This window comes from Engraulis encrasicolus, chromosome 10, assembly GCF_034702125.1.
Source record: "Engraulis encrasicolus isolate BLACKSEA-1 chromosome 10, IST_EnEncr_1.0, whole genome shotgun sequence".
Taxonomy (NCBI): Eukaryota; Metazoa; Chordata; class Actinopteri; order Clupeiformes; family Engraulidae; genus Engraulis; species Engraulis encrasicolus.
Genome location: NC_085866.1, coordinates 50,691,709 through 50,718,886, shown reverse-complemented (window position 1 = coordinate 50,718,886; position 27,178 = coordinate 50,691,709).

Sequence of the window (27,178 nt, the reverse complement as noted above, 5' to 3'; positions counted from 1 at the left end):
CAAATTGACCTCGTGTGATGCATCAAATGGATTGTAACATAACAAAAAATATTCCCACCATCTGAATGGTAGGCTATACTTCACTTACTTATCAACTTACACCAACTGATCAAGTAAATTCCATATAAAATGACTTCATGTGATGCTTTCAAGTGTGTAATATTACAAAAAGATTAAAGTAGGGCCAACCTGAAAGGACTTGAGTGATCATATGGTAGAAGACTGGTACAAAGAAGTCGAATAAAACTATTAGGTGCACCATTCATTGCATAAAACAAATCATACAGATGTTGTTAAATATTTTCATTCATTGACACATGGGACTTGAACTAAGCTAAAGCATCAACAAAGAACGGTTATGGTTACGGTCACAAACACACATTAAAAGATCACGTCGCAAAGTAAAGTTCACAAAGTGTCTTTAAAGACTAATTGCACCTGTACCACGACATTCCAGCCCTTAATCCCTGCCAGGCATATGGCACACAGACCAAAGCCGGTTATTATAATTTGATCATACAACCTGCCACACCTTCAGCTGCTGCTGACTGTGAGTGACTTTGTGTGAGAAGAAGCCTGCAGGTCTAGGGCAAAAGAAAGTGTCTTCACTCATCAAGTTATGTCTTGTTTTAGTATGTACTAACATGTTATAGTGATTAGTTAACTCAAAAATTTGCATAGTACCCTAATAGCACGCTAACGATTTAAACTCTTAAAAGTAAGCTGTGTAAGATTTTTAGTTGTTTATTTCCAGAACTCATTCTCTAATGTTACCTTTTTCATAAATACTTACCACCACCATAAAATTTGTATGAAAAAAAATTTTATTCGTAAAAAGTATGACTGGGAAAATTGCACTTTTCATGCATGAAAAGTGGGATCTTCTCCATGGTCCGCCATTTAAAAATATATTCATATTTTGAATTTGAAGGAATAGACATTTTTAGCTGCAAAATGACTGTACTTGGGCCATATTAGAAAATATGAGTTTATTACTTAATAAACCTTCATGTAAAGATCAAATTTGTCAGTAGGCAGCCCAGTTTCAATGAGCAGCATAGTTGCAGTACCTTTTTTGACCATTTCCTGCACAGTGTACCTTTAAGTTATAAATTTGCTGCACCAGAATTGCAATGACCAAGTCGTAATTTGTTACTAAAGGCATTGTGTAATGTCAATAGTAGTGTAGTACTATGGTAGCTAAGTATTTTCAACATGTTCCACTGCCAAGTATAATTGTGTTACATTCCCACTTAAAGAAATGTGCTGCCATGACACATGCCAAAATTGAGTCTACATAGCGTGTGGAGACAGACTACCTTGTTCAGCCACAAGGGAGGATTGAGGAGATTGCTTGTCCTTTGAGGAGATTGCTTGTCCCCCCCCATGTCACTGTGGTGAACCCTTGGGTGGTCAGGGCTCCAATCCCCAGATTCGGAAACACTGACCTAGGCAACAGTTTTTGGCTTTGGTTTAGGCTTAGGCCAGTATTTCTCAGCGTTGGGGAGCCCTAGGGGGGGCGTTGAGAAGGATACAGCTGAGAGGGGTGGTACTTAGTTGCTATTTTGGGGCATTAGTCCATTTTGTTTTTTAATACTAAGGGCACGTTGGCAGGCTTGTGATGAGGTCAAGGGGGGCGTTGGGAGGCTTATGATGTGGTCCAGAGGGCATTTATCAAAAAATAGTTCAGGGTTTTCACACCTGGTCCCCTTTACTGTAAGTGAACCAAACTCAGTCCTCTTTAAGTGGACCAAAAAGCAAACCGACCGCAAAGGACTCAGTTCTGTTTTTGTTCATATCGTGAGTGTATTGCAAAAAATAACTGGCTGATCTGTCTGGTCCTTTTAGGCTTTTGTGGTTTGTCACTCTTCTTTTTTATCACACCCGGTCCTCTAGAGCCCTGATAGAGTAATTATATATTTCAGGGTATTGGTTACAATCCATGGAGCAATGTGTGGTTAGGTGCCTTGCTCACTTCAGCCATGGATGGAGGTTTAGGGAGAGGCTTTGAACCTACAACCCCCAGATTGAAAGACCAACTCCTTGACACTAGGCCATAGCTGCCCCTTCATGGAGGTGTAAGGTTAGCCACATCTCAGTTGTCAACTAATTTCAGAGTACCTGGAACACAGTGCAGTCATTGTTTAGTCCAAATGGATTTGATTTATAAAAGATTATTTGAACTAATATATTGAACTTAAAAATTGGATCAAAAGACAGACTTTTCACAGCCATATCCCTTTATTGCTTTCAAAGGTGTCATATTCATTATCTTAATACAATACACATTTGTATCTTCTTCAGTCAGTTGCAAAAAAACGATACATTATGTAACACATACAGAAGGCTTCAAGTGAAAGCTGATGAATGGTGCTGCTGTACACGTCTCACTGCAGACCTACAGTAAAGGCCCTATAGGCATGTCATGGACCGGTTCTAGTCATCATAAAATCAGATAGACAGGGGAAAAGCCTGTTGGGGAACATGTTCAAAAGGCAGGACAGGTTCTATCATGCACATGGTGTTTAGCTTCAAATATAGAATAGGCCTACATTTTCATCAAATATAAGTAAAGTTCTACATTAAATGGCAGCATTTTTTGCCGATTACTTAATCAAGGGGTGGGGAACAGTTTTCATTCAAGGGCCACTTCAAATGTTATGAAGTCCTCCAAGGGCCGTACTATGAACACACAAACCAGGATATCCCCCGTGCAATTTAGGCCTATATTGAGGGCGGCCCCCTTTACAACAGAGCCTTCCTTCATTAGGTCCCCTGAAAATATAGCATAATTGTATTGCAAATGAAATTTCTAAGATTTCTTTACAAAACTAGTCTTATTTCATATGATTCTGCATAACATTGAAATAGGTGGCCGGGCATGACGGCCTCAAGGGCCATAAATGGCCCTCGACACATAGGTTCCCCACCCCTGACTTAATCCATTAATAGCCTATGTGTTATTTGAATACAAGGAACATGCAGTGTGCAACAGTTCATTAGTTCAGTTTTGACCATCCTCCAAAATGCACCATAAAGGCCTAAATAATTGGCTCCAAGCCATACTGTAAAAAGTAGTCTAACAGTCTGAGGAACACTGATTTTGGTGAAAACGTTTTTAAAAAAAATCCTTGATTGTGTGGGATAACGGCTACACATTTGACTGTTAAGTCTTTTTCAGGGCACCCATTAAACTCTTAAGACTTGACCCTATTATAAATTCAGTGCAATGACCAAGTTGTAATGTATTACTAAAGGCTCTGTGAGTTGTCGTAGTAGTGTACTACTATGGTAGCAAAGTCTTTTCAGTGAATATTACAATGTTCCACCAATGGAACGATGCACATGATGAGGCCACCTATCCCATGTAACCATTGTTTACCCCTGGGCTAAAGTGAATGTCGCTGCAAGGCAGAGGTGTTTAGCGTGCTGAGTAATGAGTTTATGGTAAGGTGTTGTGCAATGACAACTGACAGATGATTACGCACCAGATGTGATTAGTTACGAGTACTCACGAATTGAACAATTACTGTCTTACTCTCACATGTCTCTCAGTGATTTATTTATAAATTAATTAGATGGCTTTGTTTCACATGCAAAGGAAGGTGTGAGGAATAGCTTCAGGGCGGTAGTATGTTTATGTGTTACAGTATGTCTATATGTCTGTACATTTGAGGACCCTCTCAAAAATGAAATGCTCATCTACAGGGGCTATATCCTCCAATCAAGAATCTGAATTTGAATAATGTGTAAACTGCTGGCATGCTTTGGCTTTATTTTCAAGGTAGCAGGTACTTGTATGTCCTGACTGGATCATGTGTTAAACTTTCAATCAATTATCATGGTATCAGATGTTGTTCTCATGAACATTACGAACCTTCTGAATATCCACGCTTGCAGTGAAAGCTGTGGGAAATTGACGTATCAGTCAACTAATCATGGTATCAGCAAGATTTAGAAGCTGTTTCCATGTAGCCTATAATATTTTTGAAAACGCATTGGTTTTGGCCTTCAGTTTACATATAAACAGAGATTTAAAACCTGCATATCAAAAAATCCTGCCTTAAAAATATCCCATTTAGGGGGCTAAAACGCATTTGTTATAACAGAGTTTTTATTTTTATCCACATGTTGCGTTTACTCCTTCACAGGAGAAAAAATATCCACATTTAAAAATAGCGGGCTACATGTGTGGAAACAAGACCTTAAACAACTTGGCTCTATGTGGATATTTTGTAAACTTCCCTCTCAAAGCTGTACCTCAAGAGGACCAAGGTCCTCCAAGGACCATGCTGCTACAATTGTTCAAATGTTGTCTGTGAATGTCCTATCAATTCAACATTAACAACACAAATTCACATTACCATTAGATATCTAAATATAGTATCTCTGAATTGACTTTCACAGCAAAAGTTGTGTGTGCCAGACCTGAAAGACAACTCATTGTCCAGCATCAGCTCTGCCATTTGCAGCTGTCTCTAAGTTTTAAAGTTTGAATGCCATCCTGACATTGTTTTTTTTAATATTGTTTTCACCATTTCATATTTTGACTTAGCACCATGTTCACATTTTTCTATCTCCATTACTGTTTGTAAAGCACCTTGTGTTGCATTGCATATGAAATGGGCCCTATAAATAAACTCGACTTGACTTGACTTGACATTTCAAGGGTGGCTTAACCGGGCCTTGGCCCCATCTTCCTTAGGGCATTGTATTCAGTGCCGCTGACAGCTTTGTCCAGGCACAGGAGAAAGTCGCCTGAAAGGGCCCCTTACTCAGGGGGCCCCTCACACTCGAGGTGGGAATAAGTTATTGGTGCACAAGTCCCGAGTAAGTATAAAGTCTTTTATCTCAAGTCCCAAGTCCAGTGGAGTCAAAGATGATTTAAAGTTAAGTCAGAAGTCATAGGGTCACAAGTCGAGTCAAAGTCATTCCATTTCAATTTCGAGTCCTTTCGAGCCGGTAGAAATATAAAATGTAAACACATCTTACATGTTTCTGCAGATCATGTGTCAACAAGTCTTTGCAGTAGCATGTTCAACACAATGCTATTCATGTCTGAAGAACACAACACAACACAAAACTTGTGGATGAGCAACAGACAGAGAGAGAGAGATAATTTTGGTGTGAGTGTGTTTGTGTGCACATGTGCCTGTCTCTCTTCCCAAGTTCATGCACAGAAGGGAGAGTGTTGATGCATTTTATCACTTGCTGTTTTACATTAAAATATAAGTAATTAGCTCATATGTGGGATAGAAAAATTTGTTTAAAAAAAAGCAACAACAATTGGGTCTTCATAGAGTGCTGTGTCGTATGTGACAGAATAAACATTTTATTTCAATAAGGGATAATAAAATACAATTTTGTAAGATATTCTTGTCTGTGATGGGGTATGATACCACCAGTGGTGTAGTCTACTTTTTTGTGGTGGGTATACTGTATATTTGAGCATTTTTTTGAGGTGGGTATATTGTATACATTTGTGCTATTCTAAATAATCGATCAATCAATTTGACTGCAATACCAGAAATTTTGAGGTGCCTGCATAGACTGCACCACTGGATACCACCAAATTGTATTGAGTCAGTGCACACAATGCAATGAGTACTCATATCTGCACCCAGGACAGCTGACACCCCACCCCCCCTCGTCCGCTTCCCTAGATCCCTACCAATCCATGTCAGGTACAATGGGAGGATACCACATGATGGTCATTATTGGATCAATCCAAATGATTCAGGAGCCTGAATGTCTTGTAGCTATTTATAGTAAAACTTAATGTTGATCTACGTATGTCACTGATTCTTGAGAAAGTGGCTAAAACAGGTTGTAATCTTGAAAGAAAAAAACTAAGTGAATTATAAAATAATATGGTATATCCTCGTAGACAAAGGTCTTGGCTTTTCGGAAATGCACAAGGCCAATCTCCCCATTTTCCATTTTTTTCAGAAATCAGGTTTTTCTCCGATCATACCTTGTTTTTTGTCAACACCGTCAGACACAATTAAAAGCAATAAAAAAGTGTATTGATTTGGTTGCATATGTATCTGGAGTTTCTAAGTGATTGTGTGTGTTTTTTGGTTCACACATACGCCTTTAAATGTTGAAAATTCACTTTCATTCTATTTTAATACTGCTTCATGTGTTCTAATTTAAAAATATGTGCTGTCAGACAATGCTTACTTAATGGCTAAATAGATCAAACATTTTTTTGTAATTTCACAAATATTCGTGTAGGCTTAAATTTGCTATTACTTTGATAATTCAACAACTACAAAGGAAAATTTTGTAAGCACATTCATTTAAAATGTCCAAAACTCCTTCTTACGGTGGTGACTTAAGAACTGACGGTGGTGACAGTAATCTGAAGGTGGTGAAAGTGACCTAATTATTACCTACATTTAGCAAAATAAATAGCCCTCTCAAGTCAATGACATCTAGCATAAACACATTATTTTTGTGTGTGCACAGTATGTTTGTGCATGTGTTTTTTCTTCATTTGTTAGATACTCTAGGAAGTAGGCCTAGATTATTGAAAATGTGGCATAAACAGGTTTAAGTTGTTCAAATCCAGAATATAGAGGTGTATTATCATAGATGAACGTCTTGGCTGTGCAGTGAATGTATTGGCCAAGCTCCCCATGTTTTACATTTTTCATAAAATGGGCTCTTTCTTGGTTTTGTCACCAGCGTCAGACAGAATTAAAAGTAAAAAAATAAGTTTACTGTATTTAAGTGAATTACTTTTACAATTCACCATAATTGTAGATACTTATTGGAAGCATATTCTTAAAACTTGTCAAAAACATGTAAAACACATGCTTTTTTGTGAACTACATCAGATGTCACCACCGTCAGGTTTTGTGACAAAAAACCCTCCAAATGCACCTCAGTGGAGGCTGGAGTATAAGTTTGGGTCACAATTATTATTAACATGTCTGGTAATGTTTCATTAACCAGCACAATTTAGTAAAATATGGAACAAGATGATGAGCGGAACAAAATCTGACGGTGGTGACATCTGACGGTGTGAGACAAAAAAACACTCTTTTACATATTGTGCATTTTTTGCTCACATTAGCCACTTCGTTTTCGCTCTGTTTCTTAGGGGCTTCATGACGCTTCTGAAAAAGTATATATAATTAACATTAATGTAACAATAATACTATTAAAACCCCCGACGGTGTTGACAGTTTATGGTTGGGACAGTACCAATGTCCAAACAAATTATCAAATTGAGGAGAAATTAGTAAACTTACAGGAGCTTCAGTGATGGTGAAGTACTCAGTAGATCTAAAGGTTTGAAAAGGGGTCCTAAGTAATGACAATGACCTTGCGCATACCTGATTTTATTGTCTTTTTAAAAAAATCTGACGGTGGTGACTAATATACTGGACACACTTCGAGCAATCAGAAAATAGTAGTAAATATTGCTTTACACGCACTACGTGCATATTTGCAGAACCACTTCAATATGGACTTTCACATCATGGTGATATTATTCAATAATATCAGTGATTTTTACATTTTAAGTCAATTGAAATGATGATGTCTGTCCTTGGGACAGCTGTTTTTACAGGGTGTGGGCAGGTTTATAGCCATGAAAAGCAATAAAATTACACTTAAATATTTCAAACGACTGTACATTTATGTAACAGACCCCTGTGTCTTTACCTGGATTCATTTTGTTCATGAAAATGTAGTTTATTTTCAACAGAATTGGCAGTTTATTGCAGAGACATGTTTTAGCCGCTTTCTCAAGAATCAGTGATGTCTGACTGTAAAAGGGCTCCAAGCACAATCTCTGTAATAATGAGCTACAGGTCGGTCTTGCTCCTGTTTAGAATAGCTTCTCCGTGTAATCTGAACAATTGGCTGCATTCTTCTGGCGGATTACATGACTTGAGCTAAACAAGTGGGATTGTCTGAGAGATAGCACATTACTTTGTTTTGTAAGCCGGCGTGATCTTTTACTTATGTGGCCTGCAGAAAGGGAGCAGCAGTTTGCCTTTGCTGCCGATGAACCCGTTAACATCCTTAGGTTGTGCGCATAACTACCACACCCCTCAACCTTCTCATGCGTTTCTCATTCACCGTTGCAACACTAAAAAGTGGAACACTGGAATGGAAAGTGACCAGGATTCATGTATTCATATTTTGAAAGTTTACTGTCTATGTGTCCATTTCATTAAATGCAGAACTACCGAATATGCCCCTTGTCTCAAACCGGCAACCTTGCATTATCCATCCCACACAAAGAATTTTGGTTCAGCACTTAAAGAGTAGGAAAAAAATAAGTAGTATTAGTATAGTATTGGGTCTACAGTATTCTCTACGTAAGTGGTTAAATAACACTATATATTACTTAACACTGCAGGATTTACTGTGCATATTCATAGAGAGCAGATGCTCCAGCCTTACCTTGAATACCTCAAAGGTCTACATTAAAGGTGATGAATGACACACTTGGCAACTTTTTGAGCAACACTTTTGAACCTTATACTATAAGATTTTATTTGAACAATTTTATCAGGAGAACCGGGAGTAGACACATTTTCTGAATCATTTCATCAGAAAATTAGAAACCAATCATGTCGTTGCCCAGCAACATTGCCCACAAGGTTTCCCTGTGTATCATCATCTTTATATCTTTAGTCACCATTTTCAAAGTCTGCTAGGCACACCACCAGGAGGACACACCATAGAAATGTGACTGTCTATCTATATCTATGTCTAGTAGCCAGTTAACGGACGCCATATCTCCAGTGGCACGCTGTAATAGTCATTGAAAAGTTAACTATAGTAGGCCTACTACACTACTATGACATAACACAGGGCCTTTAGTAATGCACTACGACTTGGTCATTGCCATTCTGGTAACAGGACATTTATAACGCCACATCTTAACCCTCCTGTTATCCTCAGATTTAGGTTACATCCGTGATCCTTGGGGTCATTTTGACCCCAGCCACTTAAATGTCTACAAAATCAGTAGAAGCAAAAACTTTTGCACCGGTTTATGCCTCAGATATTTACTGTTGCTCTGTTGGGGACATAAAAAGCCCTTTAGATAAGTCCTAGCACCCCCACACACAGCCCACACACCAAAAAAACGAATCCATGACTAGGCGAAAATGTGCAACAACTGCCCAAAAGTTGCCTTGAATTAGTTTTGGCCCTCGTCCACATCATACATATTGTTAGTTATCAGAGCCCTAAATAAAGCAAAATGTTCTGTTCTAAATAACATATGTTCATGTATTTGACATTATCTGAACAGATTGAAACATATATTTGCAAAATATGGATGTTCCATTTATGTTTAATACACTTAAAATAATTTGGGGTCAAATTGACCCCAAGGAACACAGATGTAACCAAAACGTGTACAGCACTTAGGGAAAACATTTTTGTGGAAATTTCACTTTTTTCACATTGACCCCATATATTTAGGAAAAGTCATCAAAGATGAAGCAAAAGAATTATGTTCTTCATGTATTTTTCAGACGTTAAACATTGAATGGGGTCAAATAGACCCCAAGGATAACAGGAGGGTTAACGGGTTAAGCATCTTTTCTATTCTGCTCTATTCTATTCTATTCTATTCTATTCTATTCTATTCTATTCTATTCTGACACAAACTCTGATTATCAAACAGCACATAAGCGGCCCATTTCTTGTGGTCACAGATTTTGTGGATGACTGGAGATAACCAGAGTGGCTGCTGTCTCAAACCAACATGCAAGCTGACAAGAGTCACTGAGTTGTGATTTGTTGACCTGTCTCTCTGGTCTGAGGGCGGAATCTCTGACATTTACTGACCATTTGTCTAATAGGACTGTCCTGGTTTGATGGAGCCTGTCTCAAACCTTCATGCAAGCTGACAGGAGTCACTGAGTTGCGATAGTGTATGTTGGCCTGTCTCTCTGGTCTGAGGGCGAAATATCTGACATTTACTGACCATTCATCTAATAGGCCTGTCCTGGTTTGATGGAGCCTGTCCACCTGACAAGTCTGGTGACAACACGTGAAATGACTGTTGAAAGGTTCTGGGAACAACAGGTATTGTCAACGTTCTGCTGTCTCAGGAGTCCGGACCCCAGTTCCACTCTATTTCTGTGTTCTTGAAAAATGTTGTGTTGATATATGACCCAAGTTGTGACAAGTGGACTGCCTCATGCTTCGCTTTTGTTTGTTTTGCTTTTGAGTGTTTCCCTGTTCCCCAGCTGTGTTTCATGTTCACCTCTCCGAAGGCACAATGCACACAGTATGTATAAATAAATGCAGTGTAGGCTATATTGTAATGTGACACTGGAATGGAAAAGATGTGAATGAGAGCTTTACCTCCTTGGACATCTTCACCCCTGGTGTAGGAGAGTATAGCCTCTTACTGCAGATGGGGTCGCCAGATGGGGTCGCCTTCACTATTTGCTGAAAATACTCAACTACATCATAACAACATTGCTGGTACTAAGAGCCTTAAACATGTTAAGACAGCCATTTGGTGATAGGTAATAACATAGGCGCTGTGCTAAGGGGTTAATATGATAAAGAAGATGATAAGAACATGCATGCATTTAACTTTTTTCACATTTTCATTTTCAGATTCATGTTCCTCACAGAAAATGAGCCAAAGCCATTGAATCTCAATGGGAAAGAATAATAACTGATACGATTTTTTAAGTAAAATGACTTGAACACCTTACAAGGGTTAAAGGACTAACTATGCAAGGCAAGGCAAGGCAAGGCAAGTTTATTTGTATAGCACATTTCACACATATATGCAATTCAATGTAGCCTACTTCACAAAAAAAGTAAAAAGAAAGTAAACAAAAAAGAATTAGAGTCAAAGAAAATGTAAACATTAAGATAAAACATGAAATAATTAGAATAACAAAAAACAATAACAGTTTTAAAAAGTAGGCAGATGCAGCACCATACAACGGTAGCACATGACACCTACACAGTCTAAACATCTTTAACTGCAAATTAAATAGCCACAAAGGTCACTAAAGTACAGCATCTGGTCTACATTTTACTGTAGTTTCATGAATGAGTAATCATGCAGTTTCACCTGAACAATAGAGCAGCACAGCCCTCTCTCTTACTGTAAGTCCTTTGAAAAAGAAAATGTCATGTATTAAGCAAACAATAACTTGACCTTCATTTTTAAAAAATGCAGAGACCAATCAAAAGGAGAGAGCAAGCTTCTGCAAAGCGACGTCAGAACAAACTTTACAACCAGGCAATGGTGGAAGACCTTGTGTGTGAAATACTGGAAGGAGGTTTTATGTTGTTGCCACACCCGGTTGTTGACTAACAGAGCTGCTCTAACTTAGGCAGAGAAGCCATTTTGAAACCACAGTCAAATGTTCCTATGGAATGGGGGATGCCAAATCAAGCCACAGCGCTTCTATTTCCTCTTACCGAACCTCTCATTTTGTAGTTGGCAGAGGTCACGATTTGGAAGGCAACGTTGGGTAACGTTAGCCTGGGAACTCCCATACTGCCTTTAGTTCTACACAATCGTTTCGATCTGAAACTTATGATTAGGTCTGGTGTTAACCAGGCAAGGGTAACGTTAGGGTAATGTAAGCTTTCACTGCACAACACAACATGTTCTCAGGACCTGGGCAGTAACAGGCCTACATATGCAAATGCATCATATCCAGGGAAGGAAAATGCAATGCAAAGGGGTCAGTAGTCCTGTGCGGAGGGAAAGAGGAGACCCAGAAGGGGGGCCTGTCAGATAGCTTTGCTCCTTGCCTGGCAAATCCTGCCAGTGGCCCTGATGATATCAACTGATTTATTAATTAATGGCAATGCAGAAGTACCCAGTTGTCAGTTCTACAAGGATAAGGAGATGCCATCTACCAGTATGATATTTCAAGTTTTAAGTAAAAATGAAAAAAAAAATACAGTCACCAATAAGTTGTGATATCAATGTCATATACACCCATTGTGAATCCCTTCAATCCAACATAAGTATCATGACTGAATGGCTGCAGATTATAATGTCTTTTATTTGTCCTCCACAATAGCAAAGTTAATAATATCATTTGACAGGGGAGCTTTTTTAAGTGCTGGAGCAAGCATGTATCATAATCACAACCTACTGTAAATGCACAAGTTGCTGTCATGCTACAATGGTTCTCTTCATAAAAAAATTTGGCACCTGTTAAAAGCAAATAAAGCGTGTGTTGTCATCACATGTTGATGCATCAAATTCTTCAGCATGCAGTGTCTCGGCGTCCCTTTTGACGATTGGGGAGGGGAAGGTAAGTTTCGCCTGTATCCACCGAGGACATTTCATTCCCGTATACTGTATGAGCCACACCCTTAAAACAGCCGCTGGCACTGAGGGATCCGCACTGAGGACCGATCCAGCCACCATCTCCCCAGCACTCTCAAGCCTCCCCCCATCCCCTGGAGTCATAGCCAAGCTGTGGCATGACAGACGAGGGGTAGATGCGATGCCTTGCCCTGGCATGTGCCTCGCTGCAGGGCATTTCACTCCCAGCAGCAACCTGGCTTTATGGGCTTGAGTTGACATTAAAAAAAATACAAAAAAGATTCAAAAGCCAAGAAGCCAACCAAGGAAAGAAGGTTGTAAACATGCAACAGTGTGCAAATAGAGCAACTCGAATCTAGTTACTAACCAGCAAATGAAGACAACAGGTGCAACTTGAAGCCACTAAATCATTCTTGAAAATGTGTACCATACAAGTAGCCTAACAAACATCGGTCAAATAGTATGTGTCAAGCTCCTGCACCATACACTTTGTTGCATCAATTCAAAACAAAAAGAGAGCTGAATGTATCAATGTGGATTATCATTATCAATATCATTTGTGGATTAATTTGGAACACACTTTGAGGTTGCACTGCTAATGAATAAGTCTGACACTGAGGTCCCTGGATAATCCACATTGTGTCTTCTTAGCTCTTTTCTCCCCTTTGTTTTTCTATCACCTAAACAGGAACTGGGCATTTACATCATGTAATCCTTGAAGGTGTTGGATGAAAGAGCTGCTGAAAAGGGTGAGAGATGCACAAGTTTTGAATCAAGCTGTGAAACTTCAACAGATTCAACTGTGTAAGCAGGTAGTGAAGAGAAAAAAAGCCAGTCATGTCAGCCAGGATTAAGAAATGGTATCTGCATCTAAACCTTTCCAGAGCCTTGTGCCAATTAAGTGTCATGCATGCAAGAGCCAAAATGAACATGTTTGTTGCCAACGGCATTCACTCTAAATCACTCTGACAACAAAGCAAAGCTCAGCTTTACTCTACTCCTGTCTCACCCACCCTCTCATCTCTTCCATGCAAATTTCAGTTTCATGAGCATGGGAATCCATGTATGCCTGTGTGCATTTCACCGGGGTCATTCACCTGATGCCTAAACGCTGTCAGGCAGGAACACATAAAGCACAGCTATACATGTGTGATCTTGCAAACCCATCTGAGCACACATTCTTACACAGACAGTTTATCTCACTTTGGTGTATTTCTCTGGCCATTGATGGCTGCAACTTATTCCCCAAGTGCCACACAATAGGTTACTAGGAAATGCTTGGTGATTTTTGGTCTACTGGGTGTTATTTTCACTGGTGTTGAGCAAGTATGGGAAAAGCACTGCATGCCTTAACATCAACTTTCACTTTTTACACTTTCTTGACTTTATGCTCGTTTATTTAGACCAAACGCTCAAGTCAAGAAAGTATGCAGAAAACGTCTTTCTTTTGAACTACTGAACACTCCTGCGTTTACCAGCACCAAGGAGCTGTGCGTGGAACTTTGAACTGTTGAATTCACTTTTTACCATTTTATTCATATTATTTCCTGTACTTTAATTCACATCTATGTAGCAAATCTCATAATATATCATAAAAAAAGAATAAATATAATGTGCATAAAACACATGACAGTGAAACACTAATCTTCCGAAAAATCGTGTGAATCTCCGTTAAACACCCTGATGCCATTAAGTGGAATTCCTTTGAAACACAACAGCACACCCTTCTGGTGTGCTGGAGACATTCTTCTGATACTGTTGCTTTCTTGGACTGACTGGAAAAAAGTGTACAGCAAAAAAAAAAAAAGACCCGATAGTAGTGGTGGTGGGGTGATAGATAGAGCTATGAACTTTGAGTACTTTGAGTATTGTTTTTTTGCCAATAGCAAAAAAAAAAAAAACAGCAGAGAAAGTTCAAAGAAACTGATGACGAACATCACATGTGTTTGTGGGCCAATGAAAAATAGACAAGCCCACAAGAGCCAACATATAAATAGAAGTTGTGATGAACTTGCAAGATGTTTCTGTGCTTTTCACAGCTGGAAATTTCAGCAATAATAAGTTTTCATAAAGTGTTGCGAAATACATCTATTTTAACCAATTGGAACAGTCAGGTACCAAAGTTATTCTTCAGCTTTCAATGGATTTTGTTTAAGAACAGCTGACGACACATTCACATGGAGTATTTTTTCTCTTTTGACTTTTTGTCCCTAAATTTTACACAATGTAATTCATCTGGGTGAGTTGGTCACTTGCTTGTAGAATGTATCCACAACGCCTGCAATGACATTTTGATTAACTCCTTCCAGTTGTGGACACGAACACTTTTGGACACTTTGTAAAAGAAGAGTAAGAGTATTTACTGTATTCATGCAAGCTTTTCGAATACAATATGGCACAGGTAAATCTTAAATGGAACATTCATGTAAATATCATGGAGAATTACCCTTAATTTTTTAATTGATTTGCAATTATATAAAACTTGACAAATGTCAGTGAAGATAATTATTCATCACCATCAACAAAGGAGGCCTACTTCTGTTGTACTAGAAAGTGGCTTCCCTATCACCAGCATTCACTGTAACACAAGGCAGTGTTAGGAGCATGCAGGTATACCTGTATAAGGCCCAACTTTATACAGTAGCATCTCTTGCGATGTGATATATGACCCTAAGTATGCCACAAACCATTATGATGTTGGACATTGGCCTGAGTGCAAATGCCAATATAGGTCAGTGTCAAAAACAGACTGAAATCATGGAATACATCATTGCAGAGCTGTATGTTTGATATGGCAGCAGAGATAGAACATATTCTGCCAACATTTTCTGAGGATTAAAACAAGGAATCACAGCAACAACACTGGACTGATCAGTCAATCCAGTCATTTTGTGTCACAAATTTGTTTGATGATCTTGACCTTGTACTTTGTTACTGCCCATTAAGTATATAATGTAAAATGAGTGTGAGATGGAGGGGATATGATAGCTGTTGAGTAAGGCTGATTATTAACATCATCATGATACTTTTCATTATTAATATATATTATCATTATATGATATACTATGTTATATTATCAATTGTATTATATCATATTATATTATAATTCTAATACAGTGCCCTCCATAATTATTGGCACCCCTGGTTGAGATGTGTTAAAAGCCTTAAAATAAATTCAGTGTTTATTGCAGAAGAATACTGTCACACTGAAAATTGTAGGAAAATGTAGCCTTCAACTCAAATGAATTGTAAGAAAATAAAAAAATCCCTGACTAAAAAATAATTATTTTTCATTAAATCACCTGTTCCACAATTATTGGCACCCTTAACAATTCCCTGGAAATAAATATAATTGAAGCATTTCTGTCATTTCTACAGTAGTTTACAAAGTTTACCAGAGTATGTAGGAACATTTAATTAGTAATTCATCACTTCCTGTTTCCCTGGGGTATAAATATGACGTGACACCGAGGCCGTTTCTCTTATCCACTCTTAAACATGGGAAAGACAAAGGAACACAGCATACAAGTGAGGCAGATGTGCGTCGACCTTCACAGGTCAGGCAGAGGCTACAAGAAGATTGCCACTCAACTGCAGCTGCCCATATCCACTGTGAGAGGAATAATTAAGAAGTTCAAAACAACTGGAACAGTGGTAAACAAGCCTGGACGAGGACCCAAGTTTATTTTGCCACCACGCATAGTGAGGAGGATGGTAAGAGAAATCAAAAGATCTCCAAAGCTCACTGTTACAGAATTACAACAAATGGTAGCATCCTGGGGTCACAAAGTCTCCAAATCAACCATCAGGCGCTGTCTACACGCCAACAAGCTGTTTGGGAGGCATGCACGGAGAATCCTCACTCACAATCATTAACGCAAGCGTCTGAGGTTCGCCAAGCGGTATTGGGGCTTCAACTGGGACCGTGTGCTTTGGTCAGATGAGACCAAGATTGAGCTTTTTGGCAACAAACACTCTAAGTGGGTCTGGCGTACCACGAAAGATGCGCATGCTGAAAAGCACCTCATACCCACTGTGAAGTATGGGGGTGGGTCAGTGATGCTGTGGGGCTGTTTCGCTTCCAAAGGCCCTGGGAACCTTGTTAGGGTGCATGGCATCATGAATGCTTTGAAATACCAGGACATTTTAAATCAAAATCTGTTGCCCTCTGCCCGAAAGCTGAATCTGGGTCGTCACTGGGTCTTTCAGCAAGACAATGACCCTAAACATATGGCCAAATCTACACAGAAATGGTTCACCAGACACAAAATCAAGCTCCTCCCATGGACATCTCAGTCCCCTGACCTCAACCCCATTGAGAACCTGTGGGGTGAGCTGAAGAGGAGAGTACAGAGGAGAGGACCCAGGTCTCTGGATGATTTAGAGAGATTCTGCAAAGAGGAATGGCTGAAGATCCCTCTTTCTGTCTTTTCCCATCTTGTGAAACATTATAGGAGAAGATTAGGTGCTGTTTTGTTGGCAAAAGGGGGTTGTACAAAATATTAACACCAGGGGTGCTAATAATTGTGACATACATTATTTGATGTCAAATAATTATTTCTTTATGTGGGATTTTTTCCCAACTGAATAAATGCACTTGTATTGAAGGTTGGATTTTTCTCTTTTTTTCCATTAAGGTCCCATATTATTTAGAAAAAAAATAAAATAATTGGAAGCTAAAAAACACATCTCAACCAGGGGTGCCAATAATTATGGAGGGCACTGTATATACCCTGATTTATTATAATTATTATTAACGCCCTTTGGCGTCTCGTGATCTCTACTGACCCTCTCCCATTTAGAGTAAAAGAAATATCATGGGTGTATGACTCTCCTCAGAGATGGTGAAAAGGTAGAACCTAGAAAATCTTAACACTTCATTCCAGAGAACATCAACTGCAATTCAGGGGTCCACTGAACTCATTTTGCACTCTGTATGCTGTGTAATTAATAAGATAACCAGTACGACCTGGTCAAATAAATGTGACTGTCAATGTGACAGATTATTCCTGCCTTGTCGTTTTGTATGATTGTTATTCCAAATAAAGCATCATGAGAATTACAATAGTGTGTGTGTGTGTGTGTGTGTGTGTGTGTGTGTGTGTGTGTGTGTGTGTGTGTGTGTGTGTGTGTGTGTGTGTGTGTGTGTGTGTGTGTGTGTGTGTGTGTGTGTGTGTGTGTGTGTGTGTGTGTTTTCTTCTTAGTTAAGCATGCCTGAATGTCTGACACCACTCATACCACCTCATATTATAGACATTTCTGTAATACCAAAGTCAACACACCTCTGCTGTCTTCATTTATCCTGACTCCCTCCCATAGACATTACAATAGACATTACTATGTTGAACTTGGTCCCCCTAACTCTACTTTATTTTATTTTTTTATCACCCATATTATTTAATTTTTACATGAACGACCTGTCTCATAAACTAAGATCATGTAAAACTGGCTGTATGGTGGGCAGTACAGTTATTAACCATCTTATGTATGCCGATGACTGTGTTATTTTTAGCCCTAGCTCAGCTGGTTTACAGCAGCTCCTCAATGAGTGTTCTATGTATGGGGAGCTGCAAGATATAAAATTCAATGAGCTTAAAAGTGTGATCATGATATGCAGGACTCTGGAAGACAAGCACATGACTTTCCCTGAATTCAGACTTTCAGGTAAGGTCCTAAACACCTGTAGGGAAGTGAAATATTTAGGACATGTTATCACTGACCAACTGACAGATGATGAAGATATTTATCGTCAGTGCTGTATGCTGTATGTGCAAGCAAACATATTGGCACGAAAATTTGGTAACTGCTCTGTAAATGTTAAGTTGACCCTCTTCAAGACATTCTGTTCTCCATTATACACTGCGCATCTATGGTTAAACTATAAAAAAGCCAGCTTCCAGAGATTACAAGTGGCCTATAATGATGCTTTGAGGATACTTCTAAGAAGACCTAGATGGACTAGTGCAAGTGAGTTGTGTGTGAGCCATGGAGTCAATACACTGTCTGCATTATTGAGAAATATAATGTACAGATTCATCTGTAGGCTGAATGACTCTAAAAACCATAATGTTGTGGCAATGATAAACATTTCATACAGTGACACTCGCTGCACATCCCAGTTTTGGAAGCACTGGTATAAGTGTTTACTGTAAGAGAGTCAGTATGGTTGTTTTTTAAAGTTTATTTTTATATTGTTTGTATGATTTGCTCTTCTATATTTGTTATATGTCTGTATGTAGTCTTGTCCTGTTCTTGTATCTTATCTGTGTTCTTTGCCTGGATGGACCCAGAGTCTGTAATAAAGCAATCAATCAATCAATCAATCTACTGTTGTTCACCTGTTTGTCTATTGACGTGTACCTGCTGACACCCTGTGGCAATGGAGAATAGTGAATGGTGGGAGGTTGGTGCACCTCAGTGTGCACGCACACACACACACACACACACGCACGCACGCACGCACGCACGCAAGCACGCAGGCACGCAGGCACGAAGGCACGCAGGCACGCACGCAGGCACGTACGTACGTACGCACGCAGGCACGCACGCAGGCACACACACACACACACACACACACGCACACACACACACACACATGCTCGTGCACTGACTCTATAGTGCATTGCAAATAACTTTGGACAAGTGTTTTTGCAGAGGAAGGATTAACTTAAATGGATCTTCAAGAAACAACTTCCCTTTTCATAACATCTTGTGATCATACTGTAGGTTAAGAACAATAGATAGGTTACGTCCTGTTGACCTTGTCAGCGTGACACCCTTGTAGAAACACTACTGTTTCCCTTTCCTGCAAATGCCTGTGTTAACTAACTGCAGCATCTGTTGTTAAAAAAATGGTATTGCTTTGCATCACATACACTGTATTTCCATGTGTAAGTAAGTACACATAAATACACATAATAGGTCGAGAGCAAATGAGATCTTGAATCTTGCAAGTTATTCAGTTCAGTTGTGAATGGGCAGCATAAATTCTGGAGTAAACTAAACTACACTTAAAAGGGGGGGTTGACCACTTCTGTCAATATAGAAACTTTGTGTTTAGGCCATTTTTAGCCACAACAGCCAATTCCTTTGTGGTTTGATTGATTGTTTCATTCACTCCTCTGTCTGTCCTCTGTCAGAGGTAAGGGTAAGTGGAGCCATGAAATATTGGAGTCTGAGTTAAGAAACGAGACATTTCTCTTAGAATTAAGAAAAGTGAAAACATACATTTACTGACATAACGTGGGTGGCCCTTTTCCCTTCTGTTGGTCTTTCCGTCAGGAACTTCTGGCCTCTGGTGGTAGATTGTTGAATTGCACTTTGAGGTTTTGCCTGCAGCATTGTGTATTGTAGTGTGAAGAGGAAATGTGCTTGTAGAGCTTTTTTTGTTTTTAGCATGCTTGTATGTTAGCTACCATTTAATGACTGTGCAACGAGTTACTGACTCAATGCCCAACACAGGTCTACCTTAGTGTAATTGCAACCATTTTCCGCAATTTTCTCCGCAATGAATGCAGTTAATGAGGAAATGTACAGCATTTAATGGGAAATGTGCAAAAATGTTGTTGATTCTCAGAGGAATTAACACTATCAAACAACCACAAAATGCTACTGAGAGAGGTATCTGGTCAACTCCTATGAGACCACCTCCTTACTTTAATGGGGTCCCAGAAGAGCAGCCAACTGGAGTACCTAACTCGAGGCTTAAATACAAGCAGTATATCTTGTCCCTTTACTCTATAGCACATTGGTCATATGTCACATAGCCTTCATCTGTTAAAAATGCTTTACTATGTTTCAAGAGATCATACTGTATTTTCCACAAAGGTTTTCTCGTCGTTTTTACTGTATAGTTTTATTTACAATGTCATGAAATGAAATCTACTTCCTGCATCTTTTTATCCATTAAGGTATACTTTTCAAATAGGGCTGGACTATTTAGGTGATGACATTATTTTTTTCATCCAAAGGTTGTCAGGAAAATTAAGATAACTACATCATCTAAGTATACTGTCCAGTCAATCTAATGCATCAGATATACTGTTAAGCCGTGGTTCATGGTTGGATTGGTTCAACTTTTCAAGATGATAATTTACTGTATACGTACTTCAATAGTCTGTATGTATGTATGTATGTATGTATGTATGTATGTATGTATGTATGTATGTATGTATGTATGTATGTATGTATGTATGTATGTATGTATGTATGTATGTATGTATGTATTTATGTATGTATGTATGTTGTTGGTTTAATTCCATGTTTGTTCATGTAGGCTACTTTTATAAAGAGTACAACACAGGCTCGAAAATATACTGTTCATTAATAAGAAAGGGATTCCTTTCAAATAGGTTATTGGACTACTTTGATGATGGCATTATTACTATCATACAAAGTTTATCAGGTAATGGAGATAACTACATCATCTAAGTATACTTTCCTGTCAATCTAAGGTATCGGGAATACTGGTATGATGTGGTTCTACATGGTTGGATTTGTTAAACATTTCAGGCCTATCATTTACTATATAGTTCAATATTGATGTACAAAAAGCTAAACACAATTGTTGGTTTAATTGCTTGTTTCTTCATGTACTGCTACAGATGGTGTAACTTCAATCTGCTCATTACCGTGCCGGGCCGCGGCAGCGTACCGTGATCATTACACCCTGTGGCCATTCGGAATGCGGGGGGCAGTATAGCACCGCTTTTGCAGAGCAGCGTCTGCCTGTGTCTGTGGTCTGTTTGTGCTTCCGTCCTTGCCCGTCCCCCAGTTTTAGTAGTAGTAGAAATACAGTCAGCAAATTGCATGTTTTATTTAGCATTGGGCATTTGATAGGGCATTTGATAATAACACAAGTGTGAGCCCTAAACAAGACCACAATGTGAATTTAAACTCGACTTTTTTTCTGTCTTGCATTCACCGTCTCCCAATCCGTCTCTAACTTATTTCAGCGCTATTCAAGCCAGGAACGGGTATCCTCAGGATACAGAGTTTGCATACCTACTACAATTTGAACCGGTAAAGACAATTAAAACCGACTCAATCAGACAGGAACACCATTGTAATTAAGTGTGTCCCGTAACGCCAGCATGAGAGAGATCGAATTTTAAATTTGGCGACGACATTGTGTTGCACGTAACATTGGGCATTTGATAATAACACACGCGCGAGCCCTAAACAAGACCGCCAGTCGACGGTGTTTTGTTTTTATTATTCTGCATTCATGCCAGGAACGGATTGTGAACACTTATGACCGCTTCTTTGGAGGCTGGATAACCTGTCACACCACGACGTGTCACAAAAGGCTGTGCACTGCCTTTAAAAAAAACAAACAAAAAAAAACACAGCAGTCGTATTGTCACGGGGGTGACAAACTTGGACTAACTGTTATTCTCACTGATTGCAAATGTTTGCAGGTGCCAATGGGAAGAGGGAGAAAGGTGATTGGGTGTACGGGGTGGGTATGGGCTTTTTGAATGCAGGTGGCAAGATGGCGAGGAGGATCCGGAGGAGGACGAGACGCACAGCTACCGCACAAGAGAAGGGTCGGAGAGACTACCGCGGCCGGGGGGCAGCCTTGGGGGGGGGGGGGGGGTGACCTGCACGCCGGTATCCGGATGGGGCCAGGAGAAGATGGGGCACGCGTTCGGTCCTTTGGACCAGCGGTCCCCAACCACCGGGTCGCGGACCGGTACCAGTCCGTGGACTATTTGATACCGGGCCGCACGACATAAATTAAAAAATAAATAAATAAATAAATAAAATCCAGAAGACATGCCTTCGTTATGAACTGCAGTACAGAACATCGCCTATATCAAATAGCCTATAACTTTTAGTATTGCCATTGCATTACTAGACATAGCACAAGTATTTTAATTTTCAATAACAAGCAAACTGTTCTATGTGCCGTCCAATCACTAGTTGAATGTCAAATGCGCCAGAAGCATGCTGCGAGGCCGCGCCCACTTCATATCACTGCTGCAATGTAAACAGTGGATGTGTCATTTTGGAGTGTTGTGTCCTCTGGCTCTTCTTTTTAAGGCTTTTGAACGTTGCGAAGCAAACTTTTGGGAGCAACTTCAGAAATCCACTTCTATCATTTGTTGCTATTTCAGTTTCGTGACAGCAACGCTGTGTTACGAACGTAATTCCCCTTTGGCTAAGCCCTGCCCTCGAGTTACAGTTGCTAGGTCGGACAGATACATTTTTTATGCTGTGATATCAACATGGTTTGAGCAGTGACTGCAAATCGCAGCAGTTGTTCACTCCTAATAAATAAAAAAAAACATTTCATTCATAGTATTGTGAATACAAGTATTTATTTTCTGAACGGTCATGCGATGCATCACAGCTGTTATGGGCTCTTCTATGGGTATCGATAGGCATTGTAACCAGCACCATGGTAAGCTGAGCTCGCATATCTTTTGAGCCCTGACTCAAACTTGCTAGACGAAAACGAAATCACACAACTTAATGGCTGGAGTCATCTTCAAAGCTACCACAGCAATGTGTAACATTAACGTTTGGCGTTTATATCTTCAGTAGCTTAACAAAGTCACGTCCATCAGCTGCTAGTCAAAACACTCCTGCCGTGACCGATAGTTAACTTTGCTAGCGGTGTTTCTTCATTAATTAGGTCAGAAATCCTACTCTGAAACAGGTTCGTGGTTTGCTTACAACCTTACTGAAAAGGGACATGAATGAGATAGTGTCATGATCGGAGCACACAAAGTATGTTTTTGATCCGTGTGCTTTCTAGTCGAGTGTGAGGCTGCCGAGACCCTTCAAGGCAGACTATCCAGCTGCTAGTAATATTAGTCCGGTTTTTGGTAAAGAGGAAAGTGATTACCACCTGTTACATCGCGGGGAAACTTGCACATTTGTCACAAATACCCCAGGCACAATTTCCAATCATATTTTAATAATAATACGACCGTATCTCGCTAACTAGGCTACTTGAAAACATGCGATTTCAGCATTGAGTTCAATGGAGCGCTGTCAAAACTGTCCGAGGTTTGTCCGAGGTCGTCCTTTTGCTGCGCTGTGATTGGTCAAAAAGCACTTTAGGGCGGGCCTTAGCCAAAGGTGAATTGCGTTGCGAGACATGTCTTGTGGTTGCAACTAATAACAACCAATGCTTGTTTCAGGAGCTCCTGAAAGTCAGCGTTAGCAGAAAACAAGGCGATGACATGCAACCTGTTGCCTCTTTTTAAAATATTGCATTGTTTTTTTGACAGATAAAACTGCGCACTCAGACTGCGGTAGAATCACACACTGGTTATGCATCAGTCCACACGCGACGCAAGGGCTCAAGCTGCAAGTAGCAAACTTCAGCGGTATCAAATTCCAGCTTCCAACTATTCCCGTGTTGTTCGAAAAAACAATGACGACTGCTAGTTGGAAACAGTTGACCTTGAATTAATAGAAGCGCCACTTAGCCAGGAGATCTATAACCCAGTCATAATAGCCGTGAATTTCACTGCGCAAAATTGTCCTCAATGAAAATGAACATGGCCAGAGAGCATACTTTCTCGCATGGTGAAAAATAGTAGTAGCGAAGTAGGTCTACGCAGTAGTTTTGGGTGATCATTCCTTGCACCACTAGCCCTATGACCTGGCTCCACAAATTAGTGGGGTAATTGTCAGTTTAATAGTCAGATGTTTAAATGTAGGCTGTTACACATTTTGAGTGGAGTGAAGGAAAAGGATTAGGCCTTATTTTTAGATCCTATTAATACTATTATTATTAGGCATATTAATAATAACTATGATAACAAATAATAATAATTGACCTAGGCTAATATTGGTGTAATGTTATTATTATTATTACTATTATTATTATAACGCGTGACTGCCGGTCCGCGGAAAAGAAATGGGACTCAAACCGGTCCCTGGTGCTAAAAAGGTTGGGGAACCCTGATTTGGACGACACAAGCAACAGACGACTACGAATGGCGCGGACGGCATATTGCCTGAACGAGGTTTGCGGCCAGAGTCACGAAGAGGTTGCGTTGGAAAGCTGGTGGTGGAGGACGCTCACCACCGAAGTTAAGTGCCACGCCTGGTCACCATAGCCTTCACCTTGAAGCCTCCTCCCCGCTGTGTGCGCTGCCCCTGGCCCGCTCTGTCTGTCACTCACTCACTCTCTCACTCCCGGACCCAGCGAATGCACGATCGGAAAATACTTTTTGCGCAGCGAGGATGGCCACCCCTACACCATCGTTTTATGTGTGCTGTGTTGGTTGCTGTGCTGCTCACGTGTGCTCCTTTAAATAAGTAGCTTAGTTACTCGTGCTGTGTAGGCATATTTTATTCACAATTGGTGATGGGAGTTAGCATCCCCCTGTGCGTTATTCATACGAATTCAGAGACTGGAAGCCTGTTTACCCTTCTCCTATCTCCACCAGCTGATCCGCCTCCGCGTGCCCAGACGAGCCAGGTGGCCCCGCCCAACCTGTCGGAGGCTACGATGCGCACGGACCGAGTGAGAGGTTTGAGGTGCTGATCAGAGACATTGGACCATTGGACCCCGCGGACAGAGAACTGGTTACACATCCACACACACGCGCGCACACACACACACACATGCATACAGAACTATGTCTCCAAATAGAAAATAAATACTTGATTTAAATGACTTTGTTGTCTTGGTGTTTCCTGATGTGTACAATGCTCCTCGGGGTAGTTGGTATTAAGTGGGGGTGCCGCTGTCAAACGCGCACCCCCCACCTGTGACAGTATGATAAGTGTTAAGATAAGTGTGAAATTCTTTTTTTTTTTTTTTTTGCTTAGGCCTATTTTTTTGGCAAACGAATTCATTAATAGGCCTAATTACTTCTATTGTTAAGGCGGCTACATAGTATAATTTGTTTTCATTATTTCATAATTGTTGTTGGTGGTAAGCCTATATAGGCTACTATATAGGCTATTTTTAATTAGGCTAGTTGAATGATTCAACCAACTGCCCGAATTTAATTAAAAATATTTGGCTATAGGCTACTTTCGATTCGATTGTGTGTGCTCTTCTTAAAACCTGATTTTAATATGGCAACCAAGCATAGGCCGTACACATTGTGAGGGACTAAACAAGTGCGTCCAATGCGAATACTCCCTCTTGTGTTGTTGGAGAGAGAGAGAGCTCTTTTGTGTGCGTGTGGGTGTTTAATCACCCCCTCCCCCACAGACAAACATTCACTCCGTCACACAGTTGAAGACTGTAGTTAGTTGACATCTATGTAAGCGCCCCTCCAGGCGTCTGCCTGTGTTTGTGCTTCCGTGCTTGTCCATCCCCCAGTTTTAGTAGTAGTAGAAATACAGTCAGCAAATTGCACGTTTTATTTAGCATTGGGCATTTGATAGGGCATTTGATAATAACACAAGTGTGAGCCCTAAACAAGACCACCATGTGAATTTAAACTCGACTTTTTTCTGTCTTTCATTCACCATCTCCCAATCCAGTTTGCATAGGCCTACCTACAATTAAATTAAATAAAAAAGACGTATTTTAAAAAAAAATATTATTATTATTATTAGTGCTTGTGGACACTTGTGAACTATGACTCCTTCTTCGGAGGCTGGATAACCTGTCACACCACGAGCTCTTTTGTGTGCGTGTAGGGGTTTAATCACCCCCTCCCCCACAGACAAACATTCATAGCGTCACACAGTTGAAGACTGTAGTCAGTTGAAATTTATGTAAGCACCCCTCCAAGCCGTGTGAGTTTAACAGTTTGCGGCCAAGAGTTTTTTTTTTTCACGAGCGCGCGCGCGCGCACGCACGCACGCACGCACGCACGCACACACACACACACACACACACACACACACACACACACACACACACACACACACGAGATGCAAGGCAGAGTATGGATATTGTTTCAAAAGTTTGAATGTTTATTTGTTGTGATGTTACAAACAGTGGTGTAGTCTACTTTTTTATGGTGGGTATACTGTATATTTGAGCATTTTTTTAAGTGGGTATACTGTACATATTTTTGCTATTCAAAGTAATGGATCCATCAATTTTAAGTGGGTATACTGAAGTCCCTGAAATTTAGAAGTGGGTATACTCCGTATACCCGCGTTCTACGTAGACTACACCACTGGTTACAAATAGCAATAAAAACATAGATCAATAAAAAGGCGTTCAAAAAATCAAACTATGCCTAAAAATAAATCCTTACAAAGTCTTTTAAGTGTCCAGGTGTAGGCCTAGCCTAGCCTACTTCAATGTCCTTACTCCCGTGTCCATACTGTAAATCCCATGGTGCAAAAAGTGCAGTTGGCTAGTGACTCAACAAGGGTGGCAGCAACGCAGTCTGGTCTTGATTCAGAATTCACTCAGGACAAAGGCGGCATTCAAAAAAAATCTAAGTAGGCTATGCCTAAAAATAAATCCTTACAAAGTCTTTTAAGTGTCCAGTCACCTGGATAGGCCTACAGTCATCGACCAAATCATCGATCTAGGTGGTGAGCCCACTGCTAGGTGAAGGGAAAGAGCGCACTACTGCACAAACAACAGGCCGAGTCGCAGGAGACACAGCGAAAGGGACGGAACGCAATTCTGGTTAAGCCGGGCAGAAAGGATGTTTTCTGCTGTCTTTATCTGCAGTGTAGCCTACATTAGGCAACTTGTAAAGGCTGCTGTGTAGGCATTGTCTACTAAAACTCTGTATACTTGTAAAATAAATGTACACTCTTACTGAAATGTCAAGTTTAGCCTACGTTTATTTGTCTATACACAGAATTAAAAATCAATAGGCCTACAATAAAAACAATATGAGGTAATAAAAGAGTATGACGTGTGTGCATCCGTTTTTTTTGTTCAACATTGTTCAACATTGTCATAAGATGGTGCGGAGAACCAGGTAAAGACCACAA